At 37.2% G+C, this 20640-nt stretch overlaps 1 long non-coding RNA gene and 1 other non-coding gene across 2 annotated transcripts; one reads left to right on the forward strand and one right to left on the reverse strand.

The window, feature by feature from the left end:
* Positions 1-7807: 7807 nt before the first annotated feature.
* LOC112084823 lies at positions 7808-7914 on the reverse strand. The gene has a single exon (XR_002898482.1). It is a non-coding gene; the product is annotated as a small nucleolar RNA R71 (small nucleolar RNA).
* Positions 7915-16166: 8252 nt separating this feature from the next.
* LOC112084664 lies at positions 16167-20485 on the forward strand. Its single transcript, XR_002898330.1, has 4 exons — positions 16167-16289; positions 16376-16511; positions 19565-19969; positions 20076-20485. It is a non-coding gene; the product is annotated as an uncharacterized LOC112084664 (long non-coding RNA).
* The last annotated feature ends 155 nt before the right edge of the window (positions 20486-20640 follow it).

Below are 20640 nucleotides of genomic sequence, written 5' to 3' on the forward strand. Positions count from 1 at the left end.
ATTCAGCCTAGTAATGGTCGTCGTAATCTGAAAAACGTAAAGGTCCAATGGACAGGTATGTTGCTCCAACTCCTCTTGATATTCTTAAAGGAAGAAAGGACAGAAAAGATATCTTTGGAGTTTGTGATAAAGAGCTTAGGGACAAGGCATGTCAAGCTATAGCAAGGTGGTTCTATGATGCTGCAATTCCATTTAACGCTGTTACATATGACAGTTTTAAAGAGGCGCTAGAGTTAGTTGGCCAATATGGTTCTGGATTTAGGCCGCCATCTATGTATGAGCTTAGAGTTCCATTTCTTAAGAAAGAAGGGGAAGAAACTCAGAATCAGCTAGTTGAGCACAAGGCAGAATTGGCATCTAAAGACTGTTCAATCATGTCTGATGGGTGGCGTGACTCTGTTGTGCAAAAGGACATCATTAACTTCCTTGTTAACTCGCCAAAGGGATCAGTTTTCATCAAGTCTGTTGACGTTTTCAGAGGTTGTAAAAGATGCATATTTTCTGTTTGGTATGCTTGACCGTATGGTGGAGGAAGTTGGGGATCAAATGTTGTCAAAGTTGTAACGGACAATGCTTCAAACTATATATGTGAAAGCTGGAAAATTGCTAATGGTTAAAAGACCACATCTATACTGGTCTCCTTGCGCAGCACATTGTATAGATCTCATGCTAGAGGATATTGGACGAATTCCAAGGGTGAATACTGCAATTAAGAGTTGCATTTTCATGAATGGCTACATCTACAGTCATACTTTGCTGACGAATATGATGAGAAGATTCACACAGCAACATAATCTGCATCAACCAGCCGTAACTAGATTTGCGATATCATTTATCACACTTGCACAGTATCACCGACAGAAGAACAATATAAGGACTTTGGTAACTTCTCAAGACTGGAATGAATCTAAATGGCCAAAGGAGGCAGAAGCAAGGAAAGTGAGAAATCATTATGCAAGACAGTTTTTGGAGGAATGTGTTTTATGCACTTAAGCTAGTCGGTCCTCTTGTTAAGTGCTTTGGCTGGTGGATGGAGAGAAAAAACCATCGATGGGATACATCTATGAAGCCATGGATAGAGCTAAAGAAGCCATTGCTAATACTTTTAACCAAAGAGAAGAGCAAGCGTTTGAGATCATTGATGAGCGATGGGATTGTCAACTCCATCAGCATTTTCATGCTGCAGGATATTTTTTGAATCCAGAATTTCAGTATCTACATACCAATGAGGTGAACTGTAAGAAGTTATGAATAGTTTATATAACTGCATCCAAACTCTGGTTCCCGATATTGCTACACAAGACCAGATTTCTCAGGATTTGGATAAATTCAAGAGTGCCTCTGGACTCTTTGGTAATGCCATGGCAATTCGACAAAGGACTACAAATCACCAGGTAAGGAATTGGATTTATTGTATTTTTAATTTTTAAACAATTAACAAAACTTATCTTGACTCTTGATATTTGTCGATGACTCTACCTACAGCTGATTGGTGTCTTGTTATGGAGCCTCTACTCCAACACTTAGAGACTTAGCCCTAAAGGTTCTTAGTCTCACGGTAAGTGCCACTTGATGTGAGAGAAATTGGAGTGTATTTTAACATGTAAATGACTTATATTATTTTGTTCTACAGTTCTGCTTGAGTTTGTTACTACTCATTACTTATGATTTTTTTTTTCTATCAACAGCTTCACACCAAAAAAAGGAATCGATTGGCTCAAGACCGATTGAATGACATGGTATTTGTCAAGTATAATCGTGCGTTGAAACGTCGGTACAATAGAAAAGACATAATAGATCCCATTCTCCTAGATGATATTGATGAAAGTAATGAGTGGCTGCTAGGAAGAATGGATGGTCATGATGATGATTACAATGACTTGGTGTTTAACAATGGTGATTTTTAACTTGGGAGATGGTCAGCAATGCTTCTGACGCTTATGAACCTAGCTACATGACTCGAGCTGGTAGAGTCTCACCAGCTTCAACTACAGCTCAAAAAAGAAAGGAGAATGCCTCGACCTCCACTCAAAGAGCATCTCAGACTCAAAGGCAGACTCCTCTCATGTCGTTGATTGATGAAGATGATGAAATTGAAGAAGATTTTGGACATGGAATATGAATTGGAGTTAATGAAGAGTTGGTAGATGCTGCTGAGTGTGCTAATGACGATGAGTTTGATTTTTAGAGTTTTAGACTATTTGAAGTTTGAGTTGGAAATTTGGAATGTTGTTTCTTGGATTGGTTTTTTCTGTGTTTGATTTTCTGTGTTTTAAACTCCTGAATTTTTAGAGTTTTTGCCTAGATTGGATTGGTTTGTTTCTCTGGTTTTTGAATGATAATGCGTTAACATGCTTCTTGGATTAATAAAAAGTCATAAAAAACCTAATATACTGTTTTTCTGTGTAGGTTCGCCTCAGGTACATAAGGCGACCAAAGACAATGGCCTAAGCGTGAGACGTATATTTAGCACTTCATCGCCTCAGCTCGCTTCGCGCCATTTAAACACATGATCGATCAATACACATTTCTCAAGCTTCACGAGCTAAAAAAGAATGTTCTAACCATCGATACCCTTGAGGAGAAGAGTCATACAATGGTATAAGACCTCATCTGCACATCATTCTTGGAAAAAATACAAAACAATGGGATTTTGAATCCTTGAATCAACAGAAAACTACAATACATGTCTAAAATTTTCAAATTATACTCCTTAAAACTTAATAATTTTTTTTGTTTATAACTTACTCTAAATCATAAATAAAGCAAAATATAATATTCCATGAAATAAATTTATAACAAATATAAATATTTAAAAATTTAGCAAATATCAATTCATTATGTAGTTGTTTTGGAAAAGAAAACAGTATTTTTAAAACTTTAGCAATGAAAACAAAAGAGTCGAAGAGGAAAAGTTAATAAATTAAAGCGTAATTTGTCTAATTAATTAAATGTTTTGAATTTTTATTATATTGTTTAATTTATTTATTAATAAAAAATTGAAGGAAATAGTTCTAAAAAACTAAATCTTATATAATATAGTCTTTTATTTGGAAGAGAATAACTATAGCCTTCATTAAAGATAAAATAATTTAAGAGAATTAATTTAAGCGTGAGCCGATCATCATTGATTTTAATTCATTGGTGATTGAGAGATTTCATATCGGCAACTGGATTATCACCATTGGTCATTTGCGTGAGTCGATCATCGTCGATTGCAATTCACTGGCGATTGAGAGATTTTATGTCGGCGACTGGATCATCGTTGATCTGAATTGAGAGTTTTTGAGTGTCTGAATTGAGAATTTTCCAGAATCGATCGTTGGCGAATTTCTCAGATTCCTTCCTTCGACTAATAGTTTTCAATTATCACAGGTTGACTATTCGATTTTCGACTATTGTTGTTTTCGATTAAAGGATATCTTTTTTTCAGAGAGAAATGCGGAGAATGTGTGATTATGCAAAGTTATTTAGGAACTCATTTGGTGTTCCTGTGTCATTGAAATTTAAGATTCATCTCTATTTTGTATGATTCTCAAGAAGGAGATCCTAGTTGACACGCAAATTAAAATTTCTGGTTTTTTTTCTTTTTGATAGACTCTATTGAACAAAATATGGTGGAAGTCTTTTGTGTTTGTGGTGAGTGAAAGAAAATGAAGAAGCATGAATGAGATTTTGTAATGGATTCAAATGAAAGATCAACTATTTTTGAGATTGATGAGCATCATAAACTCAAAGATTTAGTTGAGATGGTTCATGATGATGATCGATTCCAGAACTGTTATTGCAAGTAGCTATGGAGTCCCTTTGAAGATGAGGTTGGTGGACGAGAATTTTCCACCTGTGTTTCTAAAAAACGATCGTCAACTGAGAAGTTTCATCAATAGAATTAAAAGATCATCTGAAGTGATTCTTTTATATGTAATTGTGAATGTAGATTCTTATGTCGATGATGATTCATTTACACATGAAATTTAACATGTAATATAGGATTCATAGGTCGTTTTTTGTGCTATTCAAGTGAAACCATTGTTGTTTCTTGTCATTTATGCATGTCTTCCTAAACATTTGCATATTTTCTTTCGTTGTGTGGCCAATTCATGGATTAATCAGAGACAACACTTCAACATCTGCGGCAAACACAAAAACATGTTTGGGTGCTGATATTTTACGTATTGCTTCATATCTTCCCTTTTCTCATATCGGTATTTCAAATTCCACCCAACGCACACAATTGTCTAGAACTGCACCTGTTGTTTCTCATGTCGATGTTTCATTTAATCATGAAAATCAACAAGTAATGTAAGCATTTATAATTAGTTTATGCACAATTCAAGCGAAATCATGGCTGTTATCTTGTAATTTAGATAGGCCTTCCTAAACACCTTATAACTAAATAGTTACTAAAAGTTTTTGCATCTTTTCTTTCTTTGTGTAGCTAATTCATGGAATAGATGGAGACGACACTTCAACATGTTCTACTGTTGATGTTTTGCGTTTATCTCTAGATCTTCCTCCTCCAAATATAGGCATGTGATATCCCTCTGTTGATTTATATGTTAACAAACGTTTTAAGAACAAGAATGAGTTAATGTTTCAAATGAGAAATTGGGCACTAGATTGGAAGTTTAGTTCAGATCTGCTTGGTCAAACAAGACGAGATTGGTGTTATGATGTGTTAATCCTAATTGCTCCTGGAGGATGCATGATGGATCTTGAGATGGATCCAAAGGGAAAAAATTCAGATATACATTTTTTTCTTACAATCGATAAAAGAGTTTGAGCTGATGAGAAGAGTTATTGATGTGGATGGTACTTTCTAAAGGAAAATTTAAGGGAACATTGCTTGGAGCTGGTGCACAAGATGGAGATTATTCATTGTATCCGCTTGTATTTGGGATAATTGAATCTGAAAACGAACATGCATGGACCTGGTTTTTTAGAGGACTTAAGAGCGTGATCCCTGATGCATCAGATTTGATCTTTGTTTCAGAAAGAGCTCCAACCATTGTAAAGGTACTTTCAGTGGTTTACCCGTTTGCACATCATGGTATTTGTAGAAACCATCTATTGAGAAATATAACACCAAATTAAGAGAGTTGGGTTATTGTCGCTTGTAGAAACTGCAGCTGACACTTACATTCGTCACGAGTTCTTTAGCATCTTCAATGACATAAGGAGAAGAAGCCCCAAATTAGCTAGATATTTGGAAGATTCTGATTTTGCAGATTCTCTTTTATGCACCTTCAAACAGGTAAGTAAAATGTTTAAGAAGCTATGTATTTTTTTTCACAGATTTCAGGAAGTTTATCCTATATTGTTACTCAGTCTTTCAAACTAGTGGTCTCGCTTGTATGCACGTTCGAACAGGTACAATATCATGACAACCAATACTGCAGAGTCGCTGAATTTGATTTTAAACTTGGCTCGTGAGTTGCCTATAATGTCTCTCTTTGAGACCATTAGGCTAACTCTCACAATGTGGTTTGATGAATGTCGGGAAAAAGCTCTTAAACGCACAAAAAAACTCATCACACCACATGTAGTGAAGATGATGTGAGAAAGATATGATGCTGCAATGAAATTTGATGTTTTCCAAGTAGATCAGTATGAGTTTGAAGTAAAGGATAGTGGTCAACAATCTCAGCAGGGCGAGGTTTTTTTGAGAAGGACCAAACGCAAACCCAAAGAATCTAAATCTACCAAGAATCCATTCGAGGACCAAAAAACCCCGCCTTATGTGTGACGCCTAAGGTTAATTTGGGTATTGATCCATTCGTGACATCACATATGAGTAGACTAACAACATTATATGTTTAGAAGAGGAAGAAAGCAGAAAGGGTTAGTACATTTGTTATATAATCTTTATTCATATCATAACAAAAATTACTTAATTGTTTGATGCTAACTATTTTCTATTGTCACTAATGCTTGATGAGTGGAGATTTTGACTCATTCTAACCTGTGTTTACTAATTGTTTTTGGAGTCTTTGGAGTCTTTTTGAGGTGAATTCAGGTGACTAGGAGGCTTTAGCAGAGGATTGGATTGTCTGGAAGGCATTGGAGCAAAAGGAGATGAATTGGAGCAACAAGGAGCTATTTCACACGCTTTTGGAGAAATCATCCGCGGAGTATCTGCTCCCGGTTTGGAGCCTTCGTGGAGCACCTGCTCCAGACGGGAGAAAAATAAGTAAAACGATTTTACCTAATCCTAAGTCGCGTGAGATGGAATAAAAAGCCCAGAGCCGCCTGTGTTTTATTATCACGTTCTTCTACAGACTTTTTACGTTTTCCTTTTACAATTTCCTGAACCATAGAGTTTTTACTTGTAAGCTTTTGGGAGAAGAAATCTGCTACACTTTGAGAAAAATTCTGAACCCTATTATCTCTTCTGCGATTTTAATTCATGAATTCCTTTTCATCTGTTGTTGTGTTTCTTTCCTCCATGTCTGAGTAGATCTCTTAGCTAGATTAAGGTTTTCAAAGGATTTCATGAGTTAGAGAATTGGATGCAAATAGGGTCTATAATCGATTGTCTTCACCTTTGTTATACTTAACGCTTAGGTTGAACTGGCCATTCAATTTACGTTCATAGATTAATCTATTCATCAAAAGTGTAATAGGTTGCTAGAACAAACACTGGTGAGCGATTTGTCCTTAGCCAACGACAGTTGAAGTTAAGGCAAATCGTGAACAGATCATACCTGCTTGTTAATGCTTATCTGCAATTTTCTAAGTTCAAACGACAGTTTAGAATTTAGGTTGTTAGATAAAATTATCGAGATCACGACAGTGGATTGATAAGCTTTTATGTTTGAGTTCGAGACCTGTATTTAAGTTGTGCCTTGAATAGTCATTTGATTCTCATCTCTGAAACTCCTGCGAATTACCTTGATCTAGTGCTTGTTTTAAATTTGAATTGAAATCGTTTTTAGCTTGTTTTACTTGTCGTTAACGTTACAAACAAACTATCTTTCGTCTTAGCTTTAATTCAATCCTCGCAAAGTCATAGAGTAACACTGGTCCTCTGGATTCCGAATCCTCTATATTACAACTACATCACTGTTCTATTGCAGTAGAAACTAGGAGTACATCCAGTCTGAATCAAATTTTTGGCGCCGTTGCCGGGGACCAATTCGTTACCTTTTATTTTTGGTTTGAAATTCAGACTAAGACTTTACTAATTTTTTTCTCTTGTTCTCTTGTTTGCGTGTGTTTCAGGTATATGTCAAACATATCCACAAGGAGAAACTGCACCGATCTTGTTTCTTTGTCGAACACTGAGCTAGCAAGAGTCGAGCGAGAAAACAGACGTCAAAGGCCTATTCAAGCCAACATGGGCGATCAAGGCAACAATGACAACATGGTTGTCGAGCTGCAACAGCTTCGACAGCAATTAGAGCAGCTGCAAAAGGCGCAGCAAGACAGGGAGCAGCCACAACTTGCTATTGGAGACAAGGACAGTCTGCATGCTTACTATCACAACAGGGCTGCGATTGCTCCTCCAACCATTCAGAGGCAAGACTTTGAGATCAAACCTCAGCTGATCTCATTGGTGAAGCAGCACCTCTTTCATGGGCTTTCTGCTGAGATTCCGATGGACCACATCGAGAATTTTGAGGAGATTTGCAGCATGACTGGATCAAATGGGATACCAGCCGATTTCTTGAAGTGCAAGCTTTTTCCATTCTCACTTGCGGACAAAACTTTGCGCTGGCTGAAGTCCTTACCACCTAGGTCATTGACTACATGGGAAGAGTGCAGATCAGCATTTTTGGACCATTTCTACACTAAGGCTAAAACTGCAGCTCTGAAGAACAAGATCTCGTCGTTTAAACAGCAACCTGGTGAAGCTTTCTGCGAAGCTTGGGAGAGGTACAAGGAGTACCGAAGAGAGTGCCCTCACCATGGGTTCTCTGATGAGCAGATTCTGTCAACCTTTTATGATGGTGTCAACTGGGATTACAGGAATGCTTTGAATGCAGCTAGCAATGGCGATTTCATGACTAAGTCCAAAGAAGCTGCTTATGAGTTGATTGAGAACTTAGCTGCAAGCTCCAGCAACAAATCCCAAGAGTATGACAGGTCTAGCAAAGCAGTTCATAGTGTGGAGTTGAGCAAGATCGATGAGCTTACAGCAAAGGTGAATCTGCTGTTGAGAGAGAACCAGAGATCTGTGCATTTTGTTGATGAGGTTGGTGATGCACCTCTTGCTCAAGAGTTTGTAGATGCAGAGAATAATGATCAGATGGAGGTAAATTTCGTGAATGGACAAGGGTATGTGCAGAATCGCAGCTTCAACAACTTCAGAAGCCACCCGAATTTATCCTACAGAAGCAACAATGTTGAGAACCCTCAGGATCAGGTCTATCCGCAGCAAAGAATGCAGAATCAGTCAGGATTTCAGAAAAACTTCTCCAGCAACTTCCAAGGAAAGCAGTTCATCACCAATCAGAATCGGTTTCAAGGTGGAAATCAGCAGAAGTTGCCTTTCACAAGTCTACAGCCTTCTTCGAGTTCCTCAAATAACTCGCAAGATGAGCTGAAAAACTTGATGCAACAGCTGCTGGTTAATCAGCAAAAGTCTTCCATGGAGATTAATGCCAAAGTGGACACCATGTACAATGATTTTAATGGCAAGTATGAAGCAGTGTGGACTCATGTGAAGAAGCTGGATGTTCAGGTAGCTCAGACTGCAGAAGCTGTGAAGAGATCACCTGGAACTCTCCCTGGAAAAGGTGAAAACCCCAGGAATGAGTTTGTGAATGCTATTGAGCTGAGAAGTGGGAAGAATCTACATGCTGCACCAACAAGCTCTGTCTCAGAAAAGAGGAAGGAAATGGACATGGAGCACCTGCTCCAAGAAGAGGAACCAGTTCATGACGTAAAAAAGACGAAGGAGCACTCTTCCCCCATCGGAGCACCTGCTCCAAAATTGGGAGCACCTGCTCCAGCCGTAGATTTGACGATGGAGCACCCTGAGCCAACGAGGGAGCACCTGCTCCAGCCACCTGCTCCAGCAAACATTCCTGCAAGAGTTTACACGCCTAAGATACCTTACCCAGTTCCCCCAAAGAAGTCTCGCAAGACTTAGAGGAGGCAAAGTGCAGGGAGATGCTGAAGGATTTGACTGTAAAACTCCCTCTAGTTGATGCTGTTCAGATGATACCAGCCCTTAAAAGATACATGAAGGGGTTAGTGTCTGGGAAAGCTGTTGAGGAAGAGAGTGTCATGATGGTTTCGAAGGAGTGCAGTGCTGTGCTTCAGAACAAAGTGTTGAAGAAGAGAAGTGATCCAGGAAGGTTTGTTCTCTCAGTCAGGATTGGGAATGTGCTGTTTGCAAGGTCTCTCTGCGATATGGGTTCAAGTGTGAATCTGATGCCTTACTATGTAGCCAAGCGATTGGGTTACACCAGATTCAAACCGACGAAAATCTCGCTGGTATTCGCTGATAGATCAACCAAATTCCCTGTTGGTATACTTGAGGATCTGCATGTTCAGATAGGTGATACACTCATTCCAGCAGATTTTGTGGTTCTGGAGGTTGATGAAGAACCCAAGGACCCTTTGATATTGGGTCGATCCTTCTTATGCACAGCTGGTGCAATCATAGATGTAAAAGGAGGAGTGATAGATCTCCAGCTGGGAGATATGGTGGTGCGATTTGAGATGAATAAACTCCTCAAGAAACCAATGCTGGACGGACAGACATTTGTCATAGATGATGGTTCAGACATTGCTGAAGAGGTTTTAGCCATTGATCCTTTGGAAGTTGCACTCACAAAAGCCGAAGGAGAACATGGGTATTTGAGTGAGGAAACTGATGGATTTGCAAAGATGCTGAATGCAAGCACGAGGATGCAAAGACTGGTGGCGTACATGAGTTTAGAAGGCAAGGAGAGCTCACCTGCAGAAAAAAGCCGATGGAGCACCTGCTCCGAATCCTGGAGCACCTGCTCCCGATGGCTTGATTGATGGACCTTAGAGCGAATTGAGAGCTCCGAAGCTTGAGCCCAAACCCCTTCCTGTGGGGCTCAGGTACGTGTTTCTAGGACCAAATTCAACATACCCTGTGATAGTGAATCTGAATTGAACAATGTAGAGATTGCCTTGCTTCTTTGTGAACTTAGAAAGTATAGGAAAGCTCTAGGATATTCACTAGATGACATTCCAGGGATTTCTCCTGATCTTTGCATGCATAAAATACATCTAGAAGATGAATCAATGACTTCTGTAGAACATCAGAGGAGGTTAAACCCGAATCTACAAGATGTTGTAAAGAAAGAGATAATGAAACTTCTAGAAGCTGGTGTAATCTATGCGATTTCAGACAGTAATTGGGTTAGTCCGGTTCATGTAGTTCCTAAGAAAGGTGGCATCACTGTGATACAAAACGATATGAATGAATTGATACCAACTAGAACTGTTACTGGGCATCGAATGTGCATAGATTACAGGAAATTGAATGCTGCAACTCGCAAAGATCATTTTCCTTTACCATTTATCGATCGGATGCTTGAACGCTTAGCTAACCATCCTTACTACTGTTTCTTAGATGGTTATTCAGGTATCTTTCAGATCCCAATCCACCCGGACGACCAGGAGAAGACGACATTCACATGTCCTTATGGCACCTTTGCATATCGCAGAATGCCATTTGGCTTGTGTAATGCTCTAGCAACATTCCAACGCTGCATGATGTCGATTTTCACTGACCTGATTGAAGACATAATGAAAGTTTTCATGGACGATTTTTCTGTCTATGGAAGCTCCTTTTCTGTCTGTTTGTCTAATCTGTGCAAGGTCTTGCAGCGGTGTGAGGAGAAGCGTCTGGTGCTTAACTGGGAGAAATGCCATTTCATGGTGAGAGATGGGATCATGCTGGAACACAAAATCTCAGAGAAAAAGATCGAGGTAGACAGGGCAAAGATCGAGGTGATGATGAGTCTGCAGCCACCAACATCAGTCAAGGGGGTTCGCAGTTTTCTGGGTCATGCAGGTTTTTACAGACGCTTCATCAAAGATTTCTCGAAGATTGCCAGACCTCTGACGCAGCTGCTATGCAAGGATGTGAAATTCGAGTTTGATGATGCATATTTGGAGGCATTTCACACTATCAAAGGAGCTCTGGTCAGCGCTCCTATTGTCCAGCCACCAGATTGGGAACTACCTTTGAAGTTATGACCGATGCTAGTGATTATGCAGTGGGAGCAGTGCTGGGACAGAGGAAAGAAAAGAGGCTCCATGTCATCTATTATGCCAGCCGAACACTCGACGAATCTCAGTGCAGATATGCCACAACTGAAAAGGAGCTTCTTGCAATGGTTTATGCCTTTGAGAAGTTCAAGTCTTACCTTGTTGGGGCGAAATTTGTTGTTCATACAGACCATGCAGCGCTGAAATACCTGTTGACGAAGAAGGATGCCAAGCCAAGGCTCCTCAGATGGATCCTTTTGCTGCAAGAGTTTGATTTGGAGATTAAAGACAAAAAAGGGATTGATAATGGTGTTGCAGACGAAGATTGATGTTGACATTCCACTAGATTACAGCCTTCCTGATGAACAAGTTTACGCCATAGATGTTTCTGGGTTCGACGAGCACCTGCTCCCCACCGGAGCACCTGCTCCGACGAGTTTGTGCAACCAAGTTGACATAGATCGGCATTCTGGTTTCCTATGGTTTGGAGAGATTGCAAATTACCTTGCTGCAGAGCAGGAACCTGCAGGTTTTGTGGGAAACAAAAAGAAGAAGTTTCTGAAGGATGTGAGACACTACTTTTGGGATGAGCCTTATTTATACAGGCATTGCTCTGATGGAATCTTCAGAAGATTTCTAGCTGATGAGGAGATACCAGAAGTGTTGTTTCATTGCCATGGATCCTCTTATGCAGGCCACTTCGCCACTTTCAAGACTGTGTCGAAAATTCTCCAAGCTGGATATTGGTGGCCAACGATGTTCCGAGATGCAGCGAGTTTTATCTCCAGATGTGACACATGTCAGAGACAAGAAAACATCAGCAGGAGGAATGAGATGCCTCAGAATTTCATCTTGGAAGTGGAGATTTTCGATGTGTGGGGTATAGACTTCATGGGACCTTTTCCATCATCTTATGGAAATAAGTATATCCTGGTGGCAGTTGACTATGTGTCAAAGTGGGTGGAAGCTCTGGCCAGTTCCACAAATGACGCAAAGGTGGTTTTAAAGATGTTCAAATCTGTCATTTTTCCCAGGTTTGGTGTGCCGCGAGTGGTGATTAGCGATGAAGGCTCTCACTTCATCAACAAAGTCTTTGAAAACTTGTTGAAGAAGAATGGTGTAAGGCATAAGGTGGTGACCCCATACCATCCTCAGACGAGTGGGCAAGTTGAGGTTTCCAACAGGGAAATCAAGAACATTCTGCAAAAGACTGTGAGCACCACAAGGAAGGATTGGGCAGTGAAGCTTGATGATGCTCTTTGGGCATACAGAACAGCTTACAAAACACCTTTGGGGACTACACCATTCCACTTGGTGTATGGAAAAGCATGTTATCTTCCAGTGGAACTTGAGTACAAATCTGCTTGGGCAGTGAAGCTGCTGAATTTCGATGCAAAGAGTGCTCAGGAGAGGAGAGTAATGCAGTTACATGAGCTGGAAGAAATTAGGCACCTGGCCTATGAAAACTCGAAGATTTACAAAGAGAGGACAAAAGCTTTCCATGACAAGAGGATCCTCAACAGAAGCTTTGCACCAAACGATCAGGTATTGCTCTTTAACTCTAGATTGAAATTGTTTCCAGGGAAGCTGAGATCGAGATGGTCTGGACCATTCACCATCAAGGAGGTTCGACCATATGGGGCTGTAGTGTTGCTGGACACTAAAGGAGGCGAGTTTGTTGTCAATGGACAGAGGTTGAAACCATACCTTGCTGGTCCAAATATCGCAGAAGGTGAATCAGTCACCTTAAGCGATCCTCCTCAAGCCTAAATGGCTTTCCAAGTCAAGCTAATGACTTAAAACAAGCGCTTGGTGGGAGGCAACCCACCGGTAAGAGTCTCTAACTTTGTGTCTTTTATTCTTAGCTACTAACTTTGTTTTTAGATTCTTTGTTTCCAAAAAAAAAAAAAAAAACGAAACAGCTTGAAAAGTGAATAAGTTCGGGGGAGAGGAAAGGTACTTTTGTGTAGTATGGTCAATTTGTTAAGGTATAAGTATGGGAACGAGTCTAGAAGGTCCTTAGCACTAGTTTTATTGATGAGACTCAGCAATGATGGGACATGGATGATGTTATGAAATTGAGGGACTAATCTGGAAAGCTGCAGCGTCTACGGAGAAGTACATGGAGGTTAGATTTTTGATTGATTTTGCAGCAGATTGTCACATGTCTTGGTCAGGTTTACGGTCTTTTGAGTTTTGCGAGTTCCCAGCTTTATCCAGTCATTCTTTTGGAATTGAATTTGAGTTTGTTTGAGGACAAACAAGGATCCAAGTTCGGGGGAGTTGATGAGTGGAGATTTTGACTCATTCTAACCTGTGTTTACTAATTGTTTTTGGAGTCTTTGGAGTCTTTTTGAGGTGAATTCAGATGACTAGGAGGCTTTAGCAGAGGATTGGATTGTCTGGAAGGCATTGGAGCAAAAGGAGATGAATTGGAGCAACACGGAGCTATTTCACACGTTTTTGGAGAAATCATCCGCGGAGCACCTGCTCCCGGTTTGGACCCTTCGTTGAGCACCTGCTCCAGACGGGAGAAAAATAAGGAAAACGATTTTACCTAATCCTAAGTCGCGTGAGATGGAATAAAAAGCCCAGAGCCGCCTGTGTTTTATTATCACGTTCTTCTACAGACTTTTTACGTTTTCCTTTTACAATTTCCTGAACCATAGAGTTTTTACTTGTAAGCTTTTGGGAGAAGAAATCTGCTACACTTTGAGAAGAATTCTGAACCCTATTATCTCTTCTGCGATTTTAATTCATGAATTCCTTTTCATCTATTGCTGTGTTTCTTTCCTCCATGTCTGAGTAGATCTCTTAGCTAGATTAAGGTTTTCAAAGGATTTCATGAGTTAGAGAATTGGATGCAAATAGGGTCTATAATCGATTGTCTTCACCTTTGTTAGACTTAACGCTTAGATTGAACTGGCCATTCAATTTACGTTCATAGGTTAATCTATTCATCAAAAGTGTAATAGGTTGCTAGAACAAACACTGGTGAGCGATTTGTCCTTAGCCAACGACAGTTGAAGTTAAGGCAAATCGTGAACAGATCAAACCTGCTTGTTAATGCTTGTCTGCAATTTTCTAAGTTCAAACGACAGTTTAGAATTTAGGTTGTTAGATAAAGTTATCGAGATCACGACAGTGGATTGATAAGCTTTTATGTTTGAGTTCGAGACATGTATTTAAGTTGTGCCCTGAATAGTCATTTGATTCTCATCTCTGAAACTCCTGCGAATTACCTTGATCTAGTGCTTGTTTTAAATTTGAATTGAAATCGTTTTTAGCTTGTTTTACTTGTCGTTAACGTTACAAACAAACCATCTTTCGTCTTAGCTTTAATTCAATCCTCGCAAAGTCATAGAGTAACGCTGGTCCTCTGGATTCCGAATCCTTTATATTACAACTACATCATTGTTCTATTGCAGTAGAAACTAGGAGTACATCCAGTCTGAATCAATGCTCGTTTGTAATTAATAACATTGCTGTTAAGCATTCTTGGTTTAATAAGTTAGAGGATCCAGAAAAGAGTCTGACGGATGAGGCATTTCTGCATTTACGAAAGCATTCTTAACTATGTAAAACCTCTTTCTGAAATTAAATTTTATAAATATGAATCAATTACAACTATTTTAGGAAGGAGTTCCTAAATGAGCAATGCCTTTTTCTAGCTGATTATTTTTCTTTTCTTTTGCAGTACATTGCATCCATGCTCTTGATGTTGGCAAGGAGAAGGGACAGCCATGCAGCACACTTCCACAACAACCATCTCCCGCTAGCTACACTCATCAATCATCAATATTTTGACTCTCTTTCTGCATGTTATTCGAGCTTCAAAAATCCTAAAAAAGGTCATAATGGTTTCTCTGATGATATTCTTCTAGTTCCAAGCGAGAAAATGACTCCATGAAAAGAATGGGGAACAACTGTGGAAGTGGTGTATGGCGTCACTTTCAAGAGCAATCATTGGATTGGGATGGTGATTAATTTCAAGAAGCGGTATATCACAGTTATAAGGTCTGGGATCTCGTCTGAGAAAAGCGATGTTGTTATGAACTATGTGAGAGACTTTTCAGATATAAAAACTCTACTTTATATCAATGTTGTTTGTCTTTGTTTCTATTTTTTTTGTTATAGGTTGAATAACTCTAATATTTTTTGTGCAGAGATGATTCATGTTCTACTGTGTGTAACTGCCAGTAGAACAGTGATAGATGACATAATTCCTTATAAGGTTCAAGAATTGTTAGGTAAAAGCATTTGGAATACTAATTTTCCTGCAAACTGTGCTTTGTTTGTTTTGAAGATTCTCGAAATGACATTCTATGAGCATTCGAGACATGTCAAAACTTGAAGATGGCACTACACATGACATCAGAATAAGCTTGCTTGCAAGATATACAATGAGGTTTCTCCTACAAAACTTTGAGGAAGCTTGAGGATGTTATATTACTCTAATTTAGGAATACCTTCTTGAATTGGCTCTTCAACATTCGTAATATTTTAATAATAATGTTTTTGGATTCAGCCTTTAGACGTTATGTTTTTGGATGAGGAAGCCTTCTTTATCGGACTGTTTATTGACTGTTTTCAGGGATATTTTTGGGATGAATATATTGTGTTTAGGAACACATGATAATTTTTTTTAGGAATGAATACATCATGTTTCGGAAAGCCACTCTAAAATTTAATAACATCAAATATTTGAATGAGCTCATATATCTAAAATTGATATTGGGCTTTGAATAAGAAAATAAAGGTTCAACATCAATTTCTATGAATGACATAAAGAAAAACAATAAACGCCGAGTCATTTTCAATAGTCATATCTCTGAATTCTTAACGACACGACGATACAAATGCTTTTCAATATTCCTATTAATTACTTCATTGAAAAACTGCAACTTTTCTGTGGTTTACAACAACTCTTCCTCCTCTATAAAAACAGACTTAACTTCCCCTCTTGGTTCACACTTTGCCACAGAAAAAAAAAACCAATTAGATTGTCTTTGTTGTTCCTAAAATTGGCTTCAAGATAATCTCCAGCCAACTGAAACAAATCCAGAGGAAACCAAGTTTGTTCTTCAGCGTGGGTAATTAATTTGAGTTTTGGTTGACTTATACAAGTTCATTCTCCACGAATTTGTCTTCTGCATGAGACTAATGTTTGTTTTTTCAGTTTCATTAAGACTGGTGGCAGAGGACATGTACCATTGGGAGGCGATTCTAATGGGCCTCCAGGTTCATCCTATGAAAAATGTGTTTTCAAACTCGTCATTCATTTTCCTTCAGATTACCCATTCAAACCACCGAAGGTATGATTATTGATTAGGCATGGCTTTTGTACAGACTTTCATTCATGTCATTTAAGTAATAGAATCTGTAAACATATCTCAAGTTTGCTAAAAGATTTTCAAAAGTTTCCTTAAACTTTTGAAATGCCTCATATCTGTATGGTTTTAGTAAGGCATTCCTAAAAGCTATTTCACGTTTCCTAAACAATTTGAATCTGATCGAATTTAGGGTTGTTGATGTGCTTAACAGTATTCATGGTTAATCCATCCACATAAATGGAAATTTTAGGCATGGCTGTTGTATAAACTTTCATTCATGTCATTTTAGTAATGGAATCCTAAATGTATCTCAAGTTTGTTGAAAAAAATTCAAAAAGTTCCTTAAGGAATTTTAGACATGCCTTATACCCATGCTTCATTTTTCCAATTTCGTTCTATTGCTATTCTCTGTGTTTCGTTGCCCAAAAATAGAAGCTTTTCTCAGTTTTTCTTCCCTTTCTTAACTTGTTCTTGTCTAATGCTGAAAACTTTTGCAATACCCATCTTTAATTTTGTAATTAATGGCACCGCTTGCAATTACATTTTTCCTCTTTCAAGATTTTGTTTTTTGATTCATGGTTTTGATGTCTATTTGCTGTGTTAACAATGGAGCAAAGATACAATTGAGTTTTGTTTATAATATTTTTTTTTATTGCTACAAGCTGAATTTCGTGTTTTCTTTTGTGATTAAGTCATTATTACTCTTAACTGAGAGCTTCGTTTTAACTTCTTAGCCTTTCATGAACATGTCTTGTTAGGGGCATAACCAATTGAATTGGATTGGACTAGTACAAGAATGGTTGTCGGATTTCACAAATTTGTTTTACTAAATAAATATTTTTTTCTAGGATTGTGGTTTCTGTTTGATAATTGTTTTAAGAATTGTATATAATGTACATTAGATACGGTTACCTGCAATTTAAAACTTCAATAAATTCACTAGAGATTGTTTTAAGAATCTCATTGTTTTGAGTTTATAAGGTTTGTTTTGAGAATAACTACTTTTTAAGTTGATTTATAAGATTTTATAAGTTGACTTATAAAATTTAATATTCTTTTGTGATTGAGCCATTATTACTCTTAACTAGACTTGTACCTGCGCATACGCGGGAGTTTTGTTTCACATAATATTTTTAAAAATATGTTTGTGTTGATATATATATATATATATATAATTATAAGAATATGATAATTTGTTTGATTGTTTAGTATTAGTTTTTTTTTTTTAAATAAAATCTTTGTAAAACAAATATTTTTTTTTAAAGATTGGAAGTAGGATAAGTAGGAAAATTATTCTACTATTCTAGAAATCATAAACATGATATGAGTAAAAAAGACGTAGATAAAAGCCATATTGTTTTGGTTGAATTGCTTGAAAACATATAATTACCTTTGCTTTTTAATGTTCTCATATTTATGACATGCACAGTTGCCATGATTCTCTGCAATAACCACCCCATACTTCATGTTTCACATTAAAATGCAGTTATAATAATATGATATTTGATCCATAAAAACCGCCAAATCTTTGAATGTAGAGAACGCTATATCTTTACATTCTTTCATACAACAAGCTTAGAAAAAGGTGTTCATGATGTGGATAAGCTAGAAGAAAAAATATCAAGTTAGTATAAAAAATATCAAAAGGTTTTAGACGAATACCAAAAGATTAGAAATGTTGTTTATTTATTTTTGTTAGGAATGTAGAAAGCCTTAATTTTAATGTAACTTAATAGTTATGAACATAAATACATATGAAATAAATATTAAATGGGAAAATTAAGTTAGAAGTAGTGGTATTAATTAGTTTTTTATTTTTATTTTAAAATTTATGATTTATTAATTGAATGAAAGGACAAATGTCTTCTATTCAGATGCTGATGTGGCAGCAAGATGGAGAGAATTCACCTAAAATCATATATATGATTCAGAGCTTCGGTTTGACTTTTTAGCATTTCATGAACAGGTCTTGTTAAAGGCATAACCAATTGAATTGGATTGGATTATTACAAGAATGGTTGTCGGATTTCACAATTTTTTTACTAAATAAAGACTTTTTCTGGGATTGTAGTTTCTGTTTGATAATTGCATTGAGAATTGTTTATAATGTACATTAGATACGGTTACCTGCAATTTAAAACTTCAAAAAATTCACTAGAGATTGCTTTAAAAATCTCCTTGTTTTGAGTTTATAAGGTTTGTTTTGAGAATAACTATTTTTTTTAAGTTGATTTATAAGATTTTATAAGTTGTCTTATAAAAAAAAAACGTTTCACTTCTAAGACCTTATAAAAATGTTTCACTTCTGACATTGTGTTTAACTTTTGATCTCTGACTCATTTTTGCTTTGTGATTGGGATTTCCTATAACTTTTATAAGGTTTGTTTTGAGAATTGCTTTGAGAATTGTTTATAATGGAACATTAGATACGGTTACCTGCAATTTTTAACTTCAATAACTTCACTAGAGATTGCTTTGAGATTCTCCTTGTTTTGAGTTATGGTTTGTTTTGAGAATAACTACTTTGTTAGTTGATTTATAATGTTTTATAAATGGACTAATAAAACCTTATAAATCAACTTAAAAATAAATTTCTAATTGATTTATAAGGTTTTGGATATGGATTTTTCTAACTGTGAAAATGAAATTATAGGCACAATGGCTATATACATGATGGGGCAGGAACAAAATTTCAAAAGTTTGTGTCATATCGCTACATTTCTTTCTTGGGATTTATATCCAAGAATCAGAACCCGTATTGAAGCTACATGTTTTAGATACTTTTTAAGTATTCCCAAGATGGTACATAGGCTTAATATGAAGCTCATCACCGCTCTAGCTAAGTTTTATGACTTCGAACAAAATGCTTTTGCTTTTGGAGAGAGGAATAGGAGTATGTTTTATGTAGATATCGGACTTGAAGATATCTTATATAGTACTGGACTCCCCATTGATGGGTTACATGTATTTAATTTGAATTTGTATTTCATTAATACCTTTTTTATTGTTGATTTTTATGCTTAATCTGAATTCAGGTATCCGGATTTGAGGATGAATATCCCTGATGTACAATTGATCATGATAACCTAAAAGTAACAGAAGAGGAGGTTCACAGCTTGCTTTATCAAAAGAGAGGACAAGCCTCTTTAACCATCGATCTCAAGAAGCTGCAATCTAGATTTGAAAAGGTGCCAGATGATGCGATTGATTTGATGCCTTATCTAAAGACATATCTTTTCTTTTTGGTGGGGAGTTTGTTTTTTGCAAAAACAACAGAAGATATATCTCCTATATATCTACCATTACTTGGAGAATCAGTCAACGACTATGCTTGGAGAGCAGCGACGTTTGCATTCATTTAGCATGACTTGGTATCAATGAGGGAAGATCTTACGAAGGGTAGGACCACAAGCTTCCCTGGTTTTGGGTATGCTTTGATGGTAAGGTCTAAAACCCAGTAAAACAAAATTTTTTATCAAAACATTAATAGCCACTTTGTTACATAATAATGTTTACTGCCATTTGTTTTTTATTTTTTCGTTGTAGATATTTGCAGTGGAACGATTTCTCTGCTTACGCGAAGCATTATGTATTGATTCTCTATCTTCTGGGTTTCCTCTGCTTTCAGGGTGGTTAAATCTATTTCCTAAAGGAAATGATAAGAACAGCTTTGTGAATCATTTCCAAAATAAGCTTGACAACATGATGGAAAATCAGGTAATACTTCTTTATGAATACATAAACTGCTTATATATGGTTATAATTCTCGTTGTAAACTCAATACTTGATTATATATTCACAGATTACATGGCAACCTTATAAACTTGTTGGCTGTAACCTTGAATTGCATGATAAGTACAAAGATCATATTTCTATGATATACTCGTGCACAGCTTGTATTTGCTTTTAATGTGGTCGCATATAATTTCCCTCATACGTTCTTTTAAGCAACTGGGACTGGCGGGAGGGTGTGCATACTTAATGAGATGCCCAAATATGAAAGATACGTCCCCAAATTATCACTTTACCAATAACATAAAATAAAGGATTAGAAAAAAATGGGGTTTATATGCTAAAATGAATGAATACTTGGGACAAACGACATGACTAT

Source organism: Eutrema salsugineum, unplaced genomic scaffold (assembly GCF_000478725.1).
Source record: "Eutrema salsugineum unplaced genomic scaffold, Eutsalg1_0 scaffold_4, whole genome shotgun sequence".
Lineage (NCBI taxonomy): Eukaryota > Viridiplantae > Streptophyta > Magnoliopsida > Brassicales > Brassicaceae > Eutrema > Eutrema salsugineum.